At 32.0% G+C, this 18,501-nt stretch overlaps 1 long non-coding RNA gene across 1 annotated transcript in view; it reads right to left on the bottom strand.

The window, feature by feature from the left end:
* LOC143048966 (uncharacterized) overlaps positions 1-18,501 on the bottom strand; it is a 46,957-nt gene that overhangs the window by 21,646 nt on the left and 6,810 nt on the right. Inside the window, exons 4-5 of the long non-coding RNA XR_012969966.1 lie at positions 8,797-8,903; positions 6,444-6,490 (exon numbers count right to left, since the gene is read on the bottom strand). This is a non-coding gene — a long non-coding RNA (uncharacterized LOC143048966). The remainder of the gene's footprint in view (positions 1-6,443; positions 6,491-8,796; positions 8,904-18,501) is intronic.

Raw genomic sequence — 18,501 nt, forward strand, 5'->3', positions numbered from 1 at the left:
TTTGGATAATAATGCAAAAAGGCAATATTTCAACTATCGTAAGCAAAACTATTGAAGTTGAGGAACCATAATTGTGGAGGCATGACACAATAATCCTATCTTTAAATGATATATTATAAGTATATAGAAACACTTGGTGTTAGAAAAGTAATGTTATGAATGTGTTAAACTTTAATTAATCCACAAACTTCAGAACCAGTTTTGATAATTTGAAAGCAGTATTATACAAATATACAGCAATAAAAAAAAAATCTATAAACTTAAAATGAAACGTTTGCTAGAATTTTTTAAGAAATTAGTATTTTGCATTTTTTTTCGAATTTCACACAATTAAAAATCTATGCTCTAACAGTTTGTTGTTGTTATGGTTTACTATTATATGTGAATAGAGATATTCAGGTGTAAACAAAGATTTTATCTATGACAGATAAACTATTTGTTTACACTAATATTTCTGTGTATTCATATTGTGATTTAAGTATGTGATCAGTGTCTTCAAATTATCATTATTTTGACAAAATACTTTCTCTGTGTAAAAGATCCCACTTGTGCTTAAGAAGCTTTAAATTGCTATCAATCAATCAATATTATAAATTTAAATAAGTAGAAACAAAAAAGTTGTCAATACTGCAATAAAATTGATGAAGTCCTATATTAAGGATTAAATATTAGGCTGTGATCACATGGGCCTATCCTTTCAGATATATTATCTAACAATCAACATTGAACAACAACAAAAATCATTGATAAATTAATGCCACATTTTTCATCTCACTGCTTTAAAACTTCAAAACAAAAATCTCTCTACGAAGTCTTTCAAGAGGGGGGATAGAACCTTTATAGGGACTCCGGGATCGGGTGTTTTTAAGCTCCGGATTTTGGGATTGACCCTTTCGGGATCTGGGAATTGTTTTTTTTTTCAGATTTCGGGACATCAGGATTTACTTTATTTAAATTCGGGACCCCGGGAATTCGTTTTTTTTAAGTCCGGGATTTCGGGATCAGAACCCCTCCTATCCCCCCTCTTTCAAGATTTCAAGAATCAAGATTTTATTCATAACCTTAGACACATACTTTTGTACAAGAGGACAATATATACAAACATATTAAGATAATACATAGCGAGACAGGACAAACGAAACACAAATACATAGTATATATATCTTGAGCCCTCTTTTCCACTGCCTAAACAAAACATGTGTCAGAAATAATTAGTTATCAAAGGTACCAGGATTATAATTTAGTACGCCAGATGCACGTTTCATCTACATGATGGATGGATTGCTGTTTAACGTCCATCTTCAGAAATAAGAAAATGCAGTCAATAACATTTAGGACTCATTTAGTCCAAGAAATATAAAACCTCTTGTTAGTATGCAATCAAAAAAGCAAACTTTATTGGATAAACAAAACAATTAGATACATTTTGCTTGATATGGAAAACACAGCCTGCAAGCCATAGGTGGCCAAATGTAATTTTATACCAATCATTCAAATAATCTTTTTGTTGATCAAATCAAAGTCTTACCAAAACACAGTTTACAAACAGTATCTAAAACGATGTTCACACATAATGAAGGCTCATTTATTTTCATTGATACCATTTTTGTGAATTGTATTTTTTGTTAAGTCTGCATAGAAGCATATATATGGAACATTTAACCTTAAAATTTGTTGCTTACCTTGAACCCATGAAATCCATGAAAATTGTTTTCCATGAATAGATAAAACCAGATGCTCCGCAGGGCGTAGCTTTATACGACCGCAGAGGTTGAACCCTGAACGGTTGGGGCAAGTATGGACACAACATTTAAGCTGGATTCAGCTCTAAATTTGGATTGTGATTAAATAGTTGACACAGCATAGGTTTCTGACACAGAATGAATGTGTTCTAATGAACTTAAAATTTTTGTTTTCTCTTAGAGCAATTCACTATGCTGTTGAATATTAATCCTCTCAAAAAAATGTTTGAAGAAATTTTCTTTTTTATTTATGAAATTTCAAATGAGAAAAATTGAACCCAATTTTTTTAATCACATCCCCCTTTCCCTTATTCCAAAACTAATCTCAATTAAAATTTCTAATGGAGTTTGCAACAATAACTACTCATTTAAATACATCATAAAATATTAAGATGTAAAAAAACTGCTTGTTATCACTGAATGGTAAAGATTATTTTAATTTATCAGTTGGTAGTAAAAAGTGAATATACATTGTATATTGTATATAACAAAGATTTAAGTTGATTCTGGACAAAGAAAGATAACTCCAATTAAAAAAAATCTTGCTATTGCACAATATTTTGCAATTAGATATTTCTTGCTTACTATTCTGGACAAAGAAAGATAACTATAATTTAAAAAAAATTTGCTATTTCACAATATTGTGCAATTAGATATTTCTTGCCATTGCGCAATACTGTGCAATTGAAAAGACTTGCTATTGCACAATACTTAATATAATAATTTTAGATCCTGATTTGGACCAACTTGAAAACTGGGCCCATAATAAAAAATCTAAGTACATTTTTGGATTCAGCATATCAAAGAACCCCAAGATTTCAATTTTTGTTAAAATCAGACTAAGTTTAATTTTGGACCCTTTGGACTTTAGTGTAGACCAATTTGAAAACAGGACCAAAAATGAAGAATCTACATACACAGTTAGATTTGGTATATCAAAGAACCCCATTTATTAAACTTTTGATGAAATCAAACAAAGTTTAATTTTGGACCCCGATTTGGACCAACTTGAAAACTGGGCCAATAATCAAGAATCTAAGTACATTTTTAGATTCAGCATATCAAAGAACCTAACTGATTCATTTTTTGTCAAAATCAAACTAAGTTTAATTTTGGACCCTTTGGACCTTAATGTAGACCAATTTGAAAACGGGACCAAAAGTTAAGAATCTACATACACAGTCATGACAGTTAGATTCGGCATATCAAAGAACCCCAATTATTCAATTTTGATGAAATCAAACAAAGTTTAATTTTGGACCCTTTGGGCCCCTTATTCTGTTGGGACCAAAACTCCCAAAATCAATACCAACCTTCCTTTTATGGTCATAAACCTTGTGTTTAAATTTCATAGATTTCTATTTACTTATACTAACGTTATGGTGCGAAAACCAAGAAAAATGCTTATTTGGGTCCCTTTTTGGCCCCTAATTCCTAAACTGTTGGGACCTAAACTCCCAAAATCAATACCAACCTTTCTTTTGTAGTCATTAACATTGTGTTTAAATTTCATTGATTTCTATTTACTTAAACTAAAGTTATTGTGCGAAAACCAAGAATAATGCTTATTTGGGCCCTTTTTTGGCCCCTAATTCCTAAACTGTTAAAACCAAAATCCCAAAATCAATCCCAACCGTTCTTTTGTGGTCATAAACCTTGTGTCAAAATTTCATAGATTTCTATTTACTTAAACTAAAGTTATAGTGCGAAAACCAAGAAAATGCTTATTTGGGCCCTTTTTGGCCCCTAATTCCTAAAATGTTGGGACCAAAACTCCCAAAATCAATACCAACCTTCCTTTTGTGGTCATAAACCTTGTGTTAAAATTTCATAGATTTCCATTCACTTTTACTAAAGTTAGAGTGCGAAAACTAAAAGTATTCGGAAGATGACGACGCAGACGACGACGCCAACGTGATAGCAATATACGACGAAAAATTTTTCAAATTTTGCGGTCGTATAAAAATTTAAAAATACTGGTCATTTAAAGACATTTTGTCCAGTAATGCATATATCACTTAACTGACCAAATGAATTTTAACTGGACTTTGCCCAATGTCCAGTTATGTTGGGAATGACTTCTGCCTCCTGATGAATGGCTGCTATCGTGTTCTATTATAAAAAAAATCTTTCAAAAGGCTTGTTTATTATTACTGGTATATAGAAATTGAATAACTTGAATTGATATCATGGGATATCATTTTCCCACTTGTTATAATACCTATAAACAAGACAGTAACACAATAACACCACAAAGAACTAATACCAAATTGGTATATTGTTATTGAACCTTTGCTGACCTTCATACATTTTTGGACAATTTAATTTAGTATTGTGTTATATCTATGATGAATGTTTACTCAATTTTGACTACTGGATCCCAATTATTGTCCCATTCACCAATTATTTTGTCATCATAACAACACTTTCTACAACTGTCAAACAAGGAACAGGTCACGGTAAGCAATATATAAAACCAGGAAAATTTTGAATTTTTGTACTCAGAATAAACCAATCAAAATACTGTGTTTTGAGCAATAATTTTGTATCATGAGTGCTGGGAAATGTTTAATAACCTGACTCTATGGCTAGGTTAAACCTATTGTTTTCTTAGAGAAATGCAGTCTGTTTTGAGACATACATGTAGTTGAGAATTTAGTTTTGAATGTTTTTATGGACTGTCCCTTTTAGAATTTATCTTAAAGTTCAGTATTTTAGTAAAAAACAAAATCATTATCTGGCTTATTTTTTGGTGTCTTGCTATCTCATCCATGTGTATCCTTCATCCCATGTTATAATTATTAAATATGTCAAGTTTAACCGCAGTCTTCCTGGCAGCCTGTTTTATTCTCGGATAAAAATAATATCTCGGATATCCTGAGAAAACCACAACCTTGTAACTCTATTTATACATCAAAAATTTTGTTATATTGTACTGTTTCTAAAGTACTTTATATATCACATATATATTAATATACGATGATGCACCAGAAAAGGACCTGATGGCTGAGCAAGGACAATTATCTAGACTTGTAGTTGTAATTGCCAGTAACCCTAAATGGAGTACAGTTTCATTTAATTCTTCATCTTGATTAGCTCCCCTGTTACCCTTTTATTTGTATAGATTTATTATTTGTTAATGTTTCACACCAATGTAGGCAAACTTGGAAATATCCGTCATAGGCTGATCCAGGCCCCCTCCCCCTTTTAATAGAAAAATTTGGTTAATTATATAGGAAATCACTGAAGAATGACTGGAGCTGGCCATCCCTTAGGTCAGTCAGCGGGCCTCCCTTATGAAAAGTTCTTGATATTTAACTACATCTCAAATGATCTGGACTACAGAAATCTCTTTAGTAATATCATTGACTTCAAAATATTTGTAAAACCCAAATTCTTATATACAAACATTGAAAAGCTTCAGAAAAACCACAGGAATAAAGTTAGCAATGAATTCGAACCATACTTGATATCAATCCTTTTCTTGTAGGGTTGATGCTTTTGAAAAGTATCCACTGAAAATTTGTATTTCCTGGAAACATCAATAAACTTTACTGCAATGTCTTCTAAACAGGTCAGACCTCACAGCATAAACTAGAATAATAACAGAATGATACAAAAAGATAACAGGAGTTACGAAAAACACTGGAGAGACCAAACCAACTATCAGACACTGAATTCCTCTGAGGAAACAGACATTAACAACATGAAGAACACAGTCTAGGTAGTCAAACTTGGAATAGACACAAAACAAGAGATCACAAAATCTTTTTTCCTCTGGTGGTCTGTGGAGAAAATCTGCTGGTCCTTACTATTAGTTCTATTGAAAAATACTAAAATTGAGTCGGTCCTATGCAAAAGTTTGGTGGTAAAATCCTGAGGACCACCACTTTTCGCGAACTCTGACAAAATGTTGAGGGGTTAGAACAAAATTGATTCAAATGCATATAAAGCTATGCTTTTTTCCTGATGCGGACTTTTACTTTTATATTTAATGCATTTTATATTCAGAGCAGACACTTAATAAGCCCTCAGTTTACATCCCTCATACTACTGAATTTGACAGATGCATTTAACATTTACATGAAAAATATAAATTAGTATACAGGGTAATACTTTTTCAAAGTACATTTTTTATTTCCTATTTAAGATTGATATCAGTCATTACAACGCTACTCAATTTCCGCTTTAAGTAGGTCGTAAAAATGGAGAAAACTAATACAGGACCATAAATAGACGGGATATCATGTTTAATACTCGCTGATGTCGTCCCATGGGATCTGCATCAGACAGAGTTGTCCATTAATTCTGTCACTTTTTCATGGTTTTTCGTTAAAGGATAGAAATAATAGAAGCTGCTTTGAGTATTTTATGGACGGTTAGATTATTGGTATTGCCTCTTTGTTTTCGTCATCAATTTCAGCCTGATATTGACGATAACGTCAACAAACCTTATGACCTTGTGGACAATTTGTGATAAATCCATCACAATAACGTTATGTCTTTTCAATAATATCATCACAGTTTCAATTATAATGAGAAACCATTGTTATTTAGGTATCGTTTGTCCTTGGGATATTCCAATCATAGAAATTTATCCTTCACCAGAGTCGAGAGAACTAACTTTCATCGCATGTACAGAGTTCACATCTTGCTGTGTGAAGACTTATTTTACATCTTTCTATTGTAGATAACACTTACCCCCTAGAGATCTTCACTTTATCCACCATTAAACAATTCTAAAAAATCTACAAATGAGAAAAACACTTTTTAAATTTTTGTAGGTTGAAATGCTTCTCTTGATTTATCTTCATCAGGAATGCTCAACGCTAAATATCTGAAAGTCAGAGATGTAGTCTACTAGAAACATGATTAGGAGCTTTACCATAAGGGACCTAAAAGTATACCACAATTCATTTAAGGTCAACTTTGTCTCAGAGAGTTGGGAACTTTAAGTTTCTTAAAAATGTAAAAATTTATCAACCAGCAATTTTAGATAAATATGTTGTAAATCACATAAGCACCAAAACACTGCATGACTACTGAGCTGATGATACCCTCTGGGACTAACAGTATTATATTTTGCATTCTATACTGAAGGACAGGTTCAAATAATTAGGCCAAGTTAATTATGAAGATGTGGTATGATTGCCAATGAGACAACTATCCACCATGAGACCAAATGATGTAATTGTCAGCAACTCAACTTGGATGTTCATAGGAAAAGAATGGGAAATTTATTTATATATATGCTAACAGTATTGACTCAGCTTTAGTATAGAAATAAACATTTAGCGTCTTGTGTCCTTAAGATACCTGATATATCAACTTTTTATCTTTTGTAGGAGAGCATTTTTTTTTGTCAGGAAAAAACTATTTTATAGGAATACAAACTTTTTATTAGCAAAATTTTTTGAATTTTTTTAACTTGATTATTACTAGTTTTCAATGGAAACACCTATTTTTTTTCACTTTACTTCCAAAACAAAATGATTTAAAAGCAAAAAATATCATTTAAAAAAAATTGCTTACAATTTCAAATTATGGTTTGAAAATAATTTGAGACAAAAGTCTTTGCCACTAACAAAGATAAATGTTTGTCCTTGGGAATTTCCAATTAAATTTATCCTTCATCAGAGTTAAGAGAGAACTTTCATCCTACAGTTCACATCTAACTGTATGAAGACTTGTTATTAGTCTTTCTATTGTAGGGACACTTACCAACAGTCCTTCCATACACCGAATATACTAGCCCTATTGCTTGTAGTATCTGAGATATGGACTTGACCACCAAAACTTAACCTTGTTCACTGATCCATGAAATTAGGTCGAGGTCAAGTGAAAACTGTCTGACAGACATGAGGACCTTTCAAGGTACGCACATATCAAATATAGTTATCCTATTACTTATAATAAGAGAGAATTCAACATTACAAAAAATCTGAACTTTTTTTTCAAGTGGTCACTGAACCATGAAAATGAGGTCAAGGACATTGGACATGTGACTGACGGAAACTTCGTAACATGAGGCATCTATATACAAAGTATGAAGCATCCAGGTCTTCCACCCTCCAAAATATAAAGTTTTTAAGAAGTGAGCTAACACCGCCGCCGGATCACTATCCCTATGTCGAGCTTTCTGCAACAAAAGTTGCAGGCTCGACAAAAAACTATTTTATGCCTTCATATTCTAGCTTAACCATCAAACAATACTAAAATACATACAACAAAATACACTTGTCTTATTGTGTGTCCAAGCTATGTCACCAACTTTGTAATTTTTTAGCGGTACATTCATGAATTTCTTATTTTTTGAAATCATTGTTTTTTTCTTTTTTTTTTTACATGTTTTCAATTAGAAACAAGCTCTTATTTCATTCCCCTTTTGAAACAAATTATTTTCTGTTAAAAAAACAGAAACAAACAAATTATTTAAAAAAAAAAACATGGCCCCTATGGCCCCCTCCTCTTTATTTTGAACAAATATGGAACTTCATTTATGATATAAATGGTTAGACTTTTTATGAGTATGCCTTCAAACATTGGCTTTAATCATGCAGTTAGTTTTCTTTTGTTTAATAGTTTTACATTGGTCATTTAAGGCATTTTCTATGTATACTATATAATAAGGTTTTTGATCTTTGTTGAAGGTTGTATGGTAACCTGCAGTTATTACCTTGTACGTTTGGTCTCTAGTGATGAGATGTTTCATGGCAATCATACCACATCTTCTTATTTTCATACAGACCTTTCAAATTGATAAAAAATCACTATTACTAACATATATTTGATTCATAAAAAGGGACAAAAATAACGAGACAAAAAAAACCCTCATTATTAAGTAATACTATGACTAAATTGTTGTTTTTATTTCAAACATTGATGATACATACTCTAAGATGACAGAACAAATTTTAAATACTGGTCGTAATGGCTTTTGTTTGTTTTTTTAATTATGAATGATTATTTTATATAACTAAATTTATGTTTGTCAAAATGTAATATTTCCCCTATACATCTTGTATTAGATCAGCATAACTGAATAAACAATTACCTGAGAATATGATTTATAAACAAGGAGCTGTGTAAGTCCAAGGTCAAGAGGCCACTTCAAAAACAAGTTAAGTCAAGGATAACTATCTTCATCCAATAATGTTATAACTAGATTAAAAATAGAATGTATGAAATGTGTTAGTTAAATAAAAATATACAACAAGTTTACTACTTATATTGTTTGAATATGATTCTGATACCTGGAAATCTGGTGTAAAAAAAGGGAACTATTTTCATCTTAAAACTAGATTAAAAAAAAAATAAAAGTATGCAATGTGATAGTTAAATAAAAATATACAACAATTTTATTACATGTAGCGTAGCATCATGTTTGAGTATGTTCTGCTACCTGGAAATCTGGTGTAAAAAAAGGGGAACTATTTTTATCTAATAACCAGATTAAAAATAGAAGTATGAAATGTGTTAGTTAAATAAAAATATAGAATAATTCTGCTAACCACTTAAAATAGAAAGTATGAAAATATGTTTGTAAATAAAGATTATACAAATCTTTTTAACAATTTTATCAAACATATGCATCTGAGGCCTGAACATTGCTGTATTTTCATATAAAAAATAGGAAATAAATACGTTTTGAATTTGAAGTTTGTAAATTAATAGAAATACTACAATTTTGTGGAGCATATTGTTTTAATGCAATCTGAGACTGGTAAATCCTTGTGCCTAAGTAGCCTAGTAAAACAAAAAATAAATTCAATTTGAATTAAAAATGTGCAAGTCAAATTAATCTTATTAGACATATATATTTTTAAATGCATTCTAAGACATGAGAACAGAAAAAAACAGAAAATAAATCCAATTTAAATTAGAAATGTGTTATTTTATTCAGCATATTTTTTAATGCTTTTAAGATGTTAATTTAGTAAACCACAAAATAAATTCAATTTAAAATGTGTCTGTCCATTTACTTTATTCAGCATTATTATTTTTTAATGCTAATTAATTGGATTAAAAATGTGTGAGTTAATAGTTATCAAAAGTACCAGGATTATAATTTTATACGCCAGACGCGCGTTTCGTCTACATAAGACTCATCAGTGACGCTCAGATCAAAATAGTTAAAAAGCCAAATAAATACAAATTTGAAGAGCATAGAGGATCAAAAATTCCTAAAAGGTGTGCCAAATATGGCTAAGGTAATCTACTCCTGGGGTAAGAAAATCCTTAGTTTTTCGAAAAATTCAAAGTTTTGTAAACAGAAAATTTATAAAAATGACCATATAATTGATATTCATGTCAACACCGAAGTGCTGACTACTGGGCTGGTGATACCCTCGGGGACGAAACGTCCACCAGCAGTGGCATCGACCCAGTGGTGTAAATAGTTATCAAAAGTACCAGGATTATAATTTTATACGCCAGACGCGCGTTTCGTCTACATAAGACTCATCAGTGACGCTCAGATCAAAATAGTTAAAAAGCCAAATAAATACAAATTTGAAGAGCATAGAGGATCAAAAATTCCTAAAAGGTGTGCCAAATATGGCTAAGGTAATCTACTCCTGGGGTAAGAAAATCCTTAGTTTTTCGAAAAATTCAAAGTTTTGTAAACAGAAAATTTATAAAAATGACCATATAATTGATATTCATGTCAACACCGAAGTGCTGACTACTGGGCTGGTGATACCCTCGGGGACGAAACGTCCACCAGCAGTGGCATCGACCCAGTGGTGTAAATAGTTATCAAAAGTACCAGGATTATAATTTTATACGCCAGACGCGCGTTTCGTCTACATAAGACTCATCAGTGACGCTCAGATCAAAATAGTTAAAAAGCCAAATAAATACAAATTTGAAGAGCATAGAGGATCAAAAATTCCTAAAAGGTGTGCCAAATATGGCTAAGGTAATCTACTCCTGGGGTAAGAAAATCCTTAGTTTTTCGAAAAATTCAAAGTTTTGTAAACAGAAAATTTATAAAAATGACCATATAATTGATATTCATGTCAACACCGAAGTGCTGACTACTGGGCTGGTGATACCCTCGGGGACGAAACGTCCACCAGCAGTGGCATCGACCCAGTGGTGTAAATAGTTATCAAAAGTACCAGGATTATAATTTTATACGCCAGACGCGCGTTTCGTCTACATAAGACTCATCAGTGACGCTCAGATCAAAATAGTTAAAAAGCCAAATAAATACAAATTTGAAGAGCATAGAGGATCAAAAATTCCTAAAAGGTGTGCCAAATATGGCTAAGGTAATCTACTCCTGGGGTAAGAAAATCCTTAGTTTTTCGAAAAATTCAAAGTTTTGTAAACAGAAAATTTATAAAAATGACCATATAATTGATATTCATGTCAACACGGTTCATAAAATTACAAAACAATTTTATCAAGTATATTGTTTGAATGCATTTACGGATCTGCAGATCTGGTAAAATATTTCAAAAAAGAAAATTAATCCAATTTTGTTTTGCAGATAATTGTAGTTTTATGTTACCTACAGGAATCATTGATATTACACGAAAAAAAAAAAAAACTTGTTTAAATAGACATAGAAAGATGCCTTTTATACCAAAAACATTGCCAAAGATTTAAGGGTAATGATAGAAATGAAAAACCATGTTAAATCAGTGATGAAAATACTACAACACTGTGACTAACTAATTGATGTCAGTTTGTTTTATTATGCTAACTTGCTGGTTCTCATGTATGTTATAATTATCAATATCATAAATTTTGTTTGGGGGTCTATATGAGGATTATTAGACAAGTATCATGCTATATCTATTTGAACTTTTAATATTTCATTTCAATGTAAAAAAATAATGTTTTTCTGTTATAAATCACAGGCTCGGATCCAGGTTGGGGGGATTCCGGGGGTTGGAACACCCCTTTTTTTTGGATGATCAATGCATTTGAAAGGGAACATGTAGTTGGAACCACCCCCTCCCTTTTTGTCCTGGGTTAGGAACCCCCCTTTTAAATATGGCTGGATCGCCCCTGAATCACAATGAATTGTTTTATGAGCTAAAAAACAGAAGAAAATTGGAGGGCCCTTGATTGGAATGATAAATATTTCTATTTTTATTCTTTAATATCAATGTATTTAATAAATTTAACTGTTCCTATGTTTATTGCTGTGTAACAGTGTCAGTGTAAAGGGGTAGAATCCTCCTTTTGTCAGAATTTCATTTTGAATGAGAGTTAAAATCAATTAAAATAAGGCTAAACCACTTCCTCCCCTCTCTTTTAGATGGATCCCTCTAGAACCCCATTCACTTTGTTTCCATATGTCTGATTTTTATCTTATCAAGCCTTAAACAATTTTTTACCAACACTTAAATGTCATCATTAACAAGTGGAAAAAAAACATATTGAATTTTTTTTTAAACAGCACAATCTGCTGTGAATACTAAATTGGTTTTGCATATTGTTGAAAACCATAATATGGTGACCTATAATAGCTAAATGTCCTTGTTATGCTCACATTTCCTTAGGGAGCAACCATTTAACTTCAAAGGTAGGGGAATGGTTTTTTGTCAGAATTTTTTTTGGTGAACTTTTATTCTAGTTTTTCAACACTATCAATCTATTATTTTTTTTTTCAAAATTCAACACTATCACTGCATTTAGGTTATTTTGTGGCAGCCAGTTTTTATTGGTGAAGGAAGCCAGAGTGCCTGGAGAAAAACACTAACCTTTGATAGGAAAACTGACAATCCTAGTCAATTAAGGTTGGAGTGGAGTGCACCTGCATGAGCAGGGTTTCAAACTCCAAACCTCAGTTTTGACTGGCTAGTGATTACAGTAGTAACTACTTAGACCACTCGGCCACCGAACCCCCCCCCCCCCCCCCCCCCCCCCCCCCACCTCCTTGAAGTAAAATGGTTGTTCCTTTATTTTCATATGTTTACAGGAAAATGTGTGTCATATTTTACGTCACTTTTTTAATGATAATCTAGACAAAATTATGAGCTTATCATTGGAAAAGTTATATGTATATAATTTGCACTTATATAATAATTATTATAATAATAACTCCCAGCTGCTTTTTTTGGCATAATCCAGCCAGCATCCTATAGTGATAAATCGTTTATATAATTTATAGATAAATTATATTTTACTTCCTTGTTCAAGCAAAAAATAAATATTTTCTAATATAAAAAGATCCTACACACATCCTGAACTCATATTGCTTTATATCATAATAGTATCATATCATATGAATTACCAATATTTAACAATTTCTTGCACTTCAGTGTGTCTCCTTTTATGAAATATACAGTCGGTCTGCATTGAGCTTTGATTGTAAAACTTGGCCCTTAGGCAAGAAGTAGTGCAAATCTTCATTGAAAAAACAATCAATTTTAAGACAGTACAAAAGAATGAGTATATTTGTATTGAAAACATTAGGTCAGTATTGACAAGTTGTATTATCTAAAATTTGTAGCAAATTATAAACAAATCTACAGTATATATTAATATAAGTTACCTGAACTTTTGCAAAGCTATCGAAAAAATTCAAATGGTCTGCAAACTGTTATAAAAAAAAAAATTGGGCAAAAATAGGGAGTTGGTAATTTAATCTAATTTGTCCCTCTACACCCGGCATTCTGTTCCTTAATGAAAAATTGTTTGATTAAGACCCTGTTCACACTAGCATTTTTTTTTTATCGATCTAATTTGAATCGATCTAAATTAAACCAGTTAGCGTTCACATTATCTTTAATCATATCGATCTCTGTCGGTCTAATATGAACCACTGCGTTCACTCTACAATTAAAAAGCAATCGATCTAACCTTTTTGCCCGTAAAACTGTAAACACTGTGTATAAATAGAACTGATTTATCAAATTCATGCGCTGATACACTGATAAACACACTTGGGGGAAAAATTGGATAAAGTTATTGTTTCTCTTGAATCCACAATTTAAAATTTTGATACTGGTGTTATTGCAGTTTTCTTAAATTTTGAAAAAAATAACTGTAGCAACAAAGTTACAACACGACGCCGGAAATACTGCGGTTCCTGCAAAGAAAAAAAATCAATATAAGAAAAGAAGACACAGATTTCGCAAATCTATGCTATGGCGAAGACAACAAGTTTACAGTTTGTTTTAAAGGTCTTTTAACAGAGAAATATGGGTTAAACAACGAACCTCTGAGATAGTTTTGCCGCTATACATGCGCATACGTTATTTTCGATTCAATCGTACTAGTTTAAACCGATCTCTGCGTTCACATCTAAAGTAAGATCGGTTTACTTTAGATCGATTCAAACTAAACTACCTCTTTTGGTGTTTTAATTTAGACCGATTGGAGATCGATTCAATGCGTTCACATTAGCCCTTAAACCGATCTAAAGTGAACAGGTCTAGTTTAAATCGATAAAAATGTCCTAGTGTGAACGGGGTCTAAATCAGCAAAGTATTGGTCTACTATTACCAGTGAAGTTGTGAACTCTAACCTTTTACTTTTCATCCAATGTTAATCCCAAGCTATAAAGAATGTGAATTAGTCAAAAATTTGATATTAATAAAATGAGGTATGAGTGCCAATGGGAGATCCAGGGGAGGGGGGATGGTTCCAGGGGTTGGAACCCCCCCCCCCCCCTTTTAAACTGGCTGGATCTGCCACCGAGTGCCAATGAGACAACTCTCTATCCAAGTCACAATGTATAAAAAGTAAACAATAATAGGTCTCCAACACAGAACCTAGGATCACACCGAACAGCAAGCTATAAAGGGCCCCAAAATGACTTGGCTTAAGTATAGCCTAGTAATAAACATTGAGCTTAAGAAATACATTTAGATTTACCAAAATTGGAAAATGAGATTTTGCACAAAAAGCCACCTTAAGTCAGATTTCTGCCAATTTTGCATAGAATCAAAATGTTTAGCAAAAACAATTTTTCAATTTTCAATTGTTTACAGAAATTAAGCATCCCCAAAAGAATCTTTGTACTTGGTTGTATTCAATCATATAAAGCCGTTAATAACCACAAATATAAATAAATCCAAAATTGATTAGTCAAGCTATTTGCACATTCAACGATACTAAAGGTGCATTCACACGATACGATTTTCCATTCGATTTTCATTCGATTTTTACCTGTGCACCTGCTTTCGACTAAAATCGTATCGTGTGAACACTAAAATCTGAAGTCGAATGTCAAGTCGAAACGTCGTTTTGAACTCGAAACGTACGCTATTTCCATTCGACGTTTTGACCGGAATCGGACCGTGTGAACGCCAAATCGACTAAATTTATCAGTCGATTGAAAAAATCAAGCTAAATTTAATCGACAATATTCCGATTTTCGCATCATTCTAAACGTTTTTAATTCGTTAAGGAAACGTAGTCATCTTTTGTTCATAAACCTGGCCACCGTTTTACAAAGCCTTCGGAAGTCTACGTGTCATTAGATCCATAGTGACAACCATCGTTAATAAATCTTAGGTTTTACAGCCGTTTCACAAAGCCGTCGTAATTAATGATCGTGAATAATAGGTAAATCCTGGCATAACTTACTACTACTATATTATCGTGTACTTGGCTGGGGGACAATGGTTAGACCAAGTTACGAAAAGGGGATGTGGTTCCTATAAAGGATAAGAACTGGTGGACTTACATGTCGTTAATAGGGCGACAAGTGCTAGTAAATGCAATACATCCCTTAGCACTTCCAAAGTCAGGAGGAGGGGCATTGGATGAATTTGCCTGTTCAAGAATTACAAAAAAATAAGGAAGTGTTTCATACACAGGCGTTTGCATGTTTCTATCCATGGGAAGACCCACTATCAACATATCTTCAAATGATGACGAGGTGCCAGCATTTGTTTGTCGTGAGCAGTTCCGTGCATTGAATGTGCAAGCCGTATATGATGCAAATCTTAAGTATTAATTCACTTTTAACTCAACTTATTTCCTTCTCGGCTTTCTTCTAGACTAGACAATTTTCTAAATTAGGCTTTCTATCACGTCCGCGTTCTGATATCTATTTATAAATTTCTCACTTCAGGCACAGTGGTAATCGACAAAGCGTTTAAAAGAGGATGTTTTATTCCCAAATAAAAGAGCTCATAATGAATTGATTAATACAATGTATTATCATTATTTTTTTTTACAAATAATTCACCAAAACAATATACATAGTAACAATAGTATAAATTTTACCTATTTTGAAAAAATTTTCACCTACTTTTTTTTTATTATTTTGACAAAAGTTTCCTTTCTGTGTTTATTTTGTAGATTTATCATTGTTAACACCAATTTAATTTTGAATTTTGAAAAAAAAATGTCGATTTTAATAGCTCACTAGAGCTTGTGTTACTTTGTTTGCTATGTATTGACAATAAATAAAACTTTGATTTTGAATCCATATTGAATCAAAGAAAAATTGGTCTGAACAGACCTCCAAACGATACAGGATTCCGTAATGAAGAGTACCCAAATTGCAACGGCCATACTTAAATCCAGTTATTAAAAATTGAATAACAGATGTTTTGTTCCATTTCTCCAAATATAAAGAATATAGAATACATTGATAGAACGTCGCAAGCCGATGTATTTTCTTTGATATAAGCATACACTAGATGATGCCCGCGAAATTGCAGTACAATTTAATAAGTGTTGAAACAAAAAGTGGGGACACAGTAAGGATTTGGATACGGTTAATGCATTTAATTCTAACTTTTAAACGAGATGAAAATTAGGAACATTATGCAAAAGACCCCATACGTTTCGGTTTGAAAATAAGAATATGAAATACCCTTAAGAAAAGTGTAGCTAAGTGTGATTTTCAGTAGTTTTTTACCCTTTACACTCATTGACTTTATACCGAAAGGGACCAAAATGAATAACACAATGGAAAATAATCTATCTTAATCGAATGAAAAATAAAATCTATACCACTTCCAGTGGCGGATCCAGAAATTTTCATAAAAGGGGGCCCATTGACTGCCTAAGAAGGGCTACAGTTATGCTTCAGTGATTCCCTATTTAATCAACCATTTTTTGTAACATAAATTGGATTTTTTCCTTTGATGTTTTTATGAAATAATTTGCTTAAAAAGTGTGGTGAGGGAAAACCATGGTATATTATATGCAAATTTATGTTGTACCATACTTTGCTAATTAAATATGCAACTCGACTAGAATCCAAAGGAAAAAAGGCGGAGCTTCAGCCATGGTATAACATATTCACTTTCATGTTATTCCATGGCTGAAGCTCCACCTTTTTTTTTTAAATGTATCCGCCTCTAAAATATTTAGGAAACTGTAAAACATACTAAAAGGTCAAGATCTTCATTTGTTTTCATTTTATAAGAAAAAGCAATAAATTATGTGTACCACATTTCAAGAAACCCTTTTCAAACTATATAGGATTGTTACGAATTCCCTTAATTTTGGAAACAATTACTTAATGTTTCTTCTTTCAGTTTTGAAAAAAAATAAAATGTTAAACTATCATTTCCTTTGCGAAAATTCAATTAAATTTCGATTTTAAAAGGGGGGGGGGGGGGGGGGGTTACCTATACAAAAAGGAATAAATATCGGCTACAAATATCTGTGAAAAAAACATGATTAGGGGACGTACACTATCTACGCCCCTGGATCCGCCACTGTTAAAATATTGTTTTATCATTAAAATTGTGTTTTAATAAATTATAATCTAATAAATAACGGAAGAAAAGCATTTTTCAATTAGATGAAAATTCTGTAAAATATGATTAATTTGTATGATACATTGAAAAAAAAAATAAAAATTATTTAGTCCTTGTCGCTGGAATCCGACATTTTTGTTTACCTCAGTCTGATGACATTATGAAATTACCTGCGCCTACAATCATACACAGGGCGCAAAATTAAAAAAAAAAATCGGGAAAATCCGACATGTTCTTTACTTTCTGCAAATTCAGGGGTTCTATTACATGAAATATACAGACGATCATACACGAAGCCCAAAAGTGATTTGCGCGAGCTTCCATTTCATTGGATAAAACTGTAACGTGATCAATTTCCAATATTAGTTGAAGGTCTTCAAGCTGCCATCATTTTATTTATATTACAAATTTTATATACCATGTGTCTTACTCATTAACATATTTACTTATCTGATAAAGTAGTAAAAGCTACAGGTATACATAAAAAAAAAAAAACTGGCTAGACGAAACAAATATTTTGGAGAATTTAGGAATATTATTATAGTCCTTGGAAATTCATTATCAAATCACCCTTCGATAAATAACTCAATAATATTTGTTTCAACTTTAATAATACTTGCATATAAAGATAATTTCGGAAGTTGCTGCGTTTAGAAATATAAAAAAGCACTTGTTCAAATCTGATGAAAATCGAATGGAAAATCGTATCGTGTGAACAGAACGCTGTACGATTTACCTGTGCGACGGTGTCAAGTCGAATGGAAAATCGAACGGAAAATCGTATCGTGTGAATGCACCTTTAGGTAACACTGTAAACCAACTCATTTTTTTAGAGTGATATAATTTTGCAACTTTTGAAATCAAATCACAAAGTTTACAAGTAAGGGCCTAAGCAGTAAAGGATTTTTAATTTTTAATAGTAGAAATATTGAAATCCCACTAGTGATCACTAGTGATGTGTATCTACGGTAAAATTAAAATCGATTTATTTAAATAATCGGACAGCATGCCCTGATTCAGTCTCTGATTATAATCATCAGTTTCTAAATAAATTTGAAAAAAAAAAATATCTG

Source organism: Mytilus galloprovincialis, chromosome 10 (assembly GCF_965363235.1).
Source record: "Mytilus galloprovincialis chromosome 10, xbMytGall1.hap1.1, whole genome shotgun sequence".
Taxonomy (NCBI): domain Eukaryota; kingdom Metazoa; phylum Mollusca; class Bivalvia; order Mytilida; family Mytilidae; genus Mytilus; species Mytilus galloprovincialis.